The sequence below is a fragment of the Squalius cephalus genome (assembly GCF_949319135.1).
Source record: "Squalius cephalus genome assembly, chromosome: 23".
In the NCBI taxonomy this organism is placed as follows: domain Eukaryota; kingdom Metazoa; phylum Chordata; class Actinopteri; order Cypriniformes; family Leuciscidae; genus Squalius; species Squalius cephalus.
Genome location: NC_137144.1, coordinates 21,977,813 through 21,981,418, shown reverse-complemented (window position 1 = coordinate 21,981,418; position 3,606 = coordinate 21,977,813). Strand labels below are relative to the sequence as shown.

The window sequence follows — 3,606 nt, the reverse complement described above, 5'->3', positions numbered from 1 at the left end:
CTGCAAAACCACCGTTGAGGTACTAAATCTGTGATAAACAGGAAAACTGTTCCGTTTCGGTGCACTTTGAGGTAGATGATTCATGAAAGCTGAGAGGCTTTATACTGTGCAACATGAAACAGCATTTTACTGTAGTTCAACAGTAGCTGTATGTTTCCATCCAAAGTTGCGAATTTAACTTATGCGCAAAACTGGAATATCCACTCCCGATCTCACGGGAAGTATTTTATAATACGTAAGTATTTTACGAGGTGGTGATTTCGTATAAATTTGTACGACTTGATTTGTACAAAAACATATGATTTTCAAACGAATCTCATTATGAAGGATCACCCCTAATCCCGCCCCTAAACCAGCCCGTCACTGGGATTTAAACAGATCGTACGAATTCGTACAAATTAGACACTAATTCAGCAAAACGTAAAATAGTTACGAATTGCTGTGAGATTGAGTTGAAATATCCAACCCGATCTCATGGCAATTGAGGTATTTTACCAAGTGGCTAATTCGTACGAATTCGTAAGATTTTTGCTAAATCGTACATATTTTATGAGTTGCCCAATTCGTACGAATGACCGTCCCCTGACCCCGCCCCTAAACCTACCCATCGGTTCACCAGTTCTTTTACGTGCTCACGTAATGACAATTCTATCATCCCAGCGGATAAAAATACATTCAAATAAAGGCATTTGCAATCATAACTTATGTTAAATAATAGTAATCATCGTCATAATCATCTTGGATAAGTTTCTTGCATGTACGTTTTTCAAATGAACCCTGTACAGACGATATGCAAACACAGATGTTTTACATGTCATAAAGATATAAAGATTGAGGTATATAAAGATACAAATTTAGCATAAAATAGGTGGATGCTAGTGAATAATGACTTACATTTTTTTAGTCTGTTTCTCAGACAAAGCTGTGACTTCAGAAGACTTTTTTTTTTAAAGATTTTTTTTTAATGCTTTTATGTCCTTTTTGAAGTTTAAAAGCTTTACTTCTTTGTAATTTCAGTCTTCGGAATTTCTCCTTTTGTGTTCAACAGAAGAAAGAAAGTCATACAAGTTTGAAACAATATGAGGGAGAGTAAATTAACTAAATAAACCAATACGCAGCTTGAAAGGTACCTTTCACTGTTCTCTGACATGAAAACATAATGTGTTATGTTTGAAACACGTCCACAGTGTTCAAAATGTGTTCCTTCTCATCCCGCCTTCTTTCTTTCATAAGTCCTTTACTTTCGTTCCAGAATGTGCATGAAAAGCATCTCCAGTGAAGTTCAGATCTCCAGAACGTATACTCGCATGTGTCCTCAGGGCCACTCTGAGCTTTTAATGGGGTCCGCGCTTGGATCTTTAATTAATGCACGCAGGTAATAGATGCCATCTGGGGACCCTCTTGGCAACTAATCACATACACAGAGATTCTCGTTCAGGGCCAGATGCGGTGTCTTCTCTCCCTCTAACCTAATTACCCTTTCTTTTACAAACAAAGCCATGCAAATAGCATTTATCCATTATTTCCTCAAAAACATCCACTCTTCTTGTTGTCTTGTCAGATCCAAAAATTGAGATCATGGTAATTACACAGAAATTAATGCATTTCAACATTCCGCTGGTTGTTTTTTTTAATTTTGTTGCCGTGAGTGTTGTTGCGAAGGCTCCATGAACTATATCTGTTTTAATTTGGCTGTGCCATATTGAGTTCAAAAGGGGTCTGCAAGTAAAAAAATCAAATATAGTTCGAGCTGAAGGAATTGTTCTTGCTTGTTCTCTCGCCTAGTCTTGGACGTTAATGAATCCTTATTGAACCACTGATTTCTAATAAGCAAAAAAAGAGGGAGTCTTTACAACAGTGGTTTTAAACTGGTGGGACACCAGGAAAAAAGCAATAAAATGCAAATAATTGAATTGTATAGTTTTTAATGTTTAAATTCAATTAAAATAAAGAGGCACTGAGCAAAATAAAATGTGCCATTGATTTGCACAGCAAATAAAGTAAATATTTGTAATAATAATAATATAAAATATCCATTAATTATAAATTATTTAATAGTTATTAAAATATGACTATTATTATTAAAATGTAAGTTTCCCATTTATTTTTCATTTTTAATAATGTTTGATGTAAGGATGTTTTTGATCACCTCAAGGTAAAGACAAACAAATTTGGTACTCTTTTGGGCTGCCACATGAGTGAAGCAAAGCCAGTGGAGATCCACTGATTTATACATTATTAGCCATCATGGGACTAAACATTTTGAGGCAACAACTCATGCCCGTCCCCAAATATGGCATAAATAAATGAATAAATGCATTCAAATGTATCTAATCTAAATAAATGAATCTCAATGAGCTGTGTTGATAAAACAGATTTAGCTCAGTGAATGAGTAAGAACTGTCTTTATTGTTTTGTGTTGGCACAGTATTTTTAATTTCATGTTTTTGTTCTTACATGGACGCTCAAGATGCCATTAAAGATATCTCTAAGCCCTAGGATAAAGCAAACCACCGAGATGTTCAAAGAAATTTCCTTGAGAAACAAATATTTTGATTGTTGACAATATTTGTACATCCGCAGGGCGTGAAATTGATTTACAGAAGTGACAAATCTCAGAGGGACTTTGCGATGCTCCGTGGCGACTGCACTCCCACTCCACTGGTTATATCCTCCTGGATGGTTCTGCGTTAATCGGGTTAGCATGGTAAAAATAAAACACCTTTTTTAACACCAGGTCTCGGATCTCTGCATTTGCACGTATAGGGATCTTCACTACACGTTAACCAACCAACCAATGACATGGAGCGTCGGTTTCACACTGCATTGTGTCATAATCCGTTTATGTTTTCTTCCATTCAGAAAGTCATTCATTCAGCATAATCCATTTGTCTGCTCTCTTGCCTTCAGATAAACAGCCGTGGGCCTTGGAAAACTCGTCTTTGTGTAACACCGCCAAGAGTTTAAACCCCCGAGCCGTTCTCCATCTGGGAACGGGGCTGATTTTGAGCGCTTAACTCTGCATCACAAGTTCACGGCAATTGGCTTTTGCGTCTGCGTTCTCGAAGGCTGCCCTCAGATGGCATTGTTTGAAGTTCATATCCCGAGCTTCGTGAGACCTGGCACCCTTCCTGGCTCGGCGGGTGGTGGTAACACAGTGTTGACTTGGAAACGACTCCTTTGGCTCTTGTTTTCCGGGCTTGCTAGCTTCCTTGTTTTTGGCCAGACAATACACCACAACCCATTAAAAACTGCAACAGCACCAGCAGGACTGACTCGAATCAACAAATACGTCGCTCAGGAATGGCAGTGATGTTTGCATGTGGGGCTGCACGATATATCGGGAATAAAATTGACATTGACAATCGCCTTGGCTGGGATGTAATTAAATAAATATATGCGCTACCTGTTTCAGAGTGAAGCGTGGCATTTACACACGTTCATGATGGTTTACTGTGATTCGTGCTGTTCTGAGACTGGTATCATGAGTGAAACTGGCAGCACATAGTTTTACTTGCCAACAACACGTCAAAATAAAACTTGATGGACATTATAATGTTGGTATTGTAATTTTGCAGTGAAATACGATTTTAAATGCGCTTTGGC

At 37.9% G+C, this 3,606-nt stretch overlaps 1 long non-coding RNA gene across 1 annotated transcript; it reads left to right on the top strand.

Annotated features, from left to right (window-relative positions):
- The first annotated feature begins 1,322 nt into the window (after window positions 1-1,322).
- On the top strand, window positions 1,323-2,973 carry LOC307150983. Its single transcript, XR_013819798.1, has 3 exons — window positions 1,323-1,375; window positions 2,584-2,707; window positions 2,911-2,973. It is a non-coding gene; the product is annotated as an uncharacterized lncRNA (long non-coding RNA).
- The last annotated feature ends 633 nt before the right edge of the window (window positions 2,974-3,606 follow it).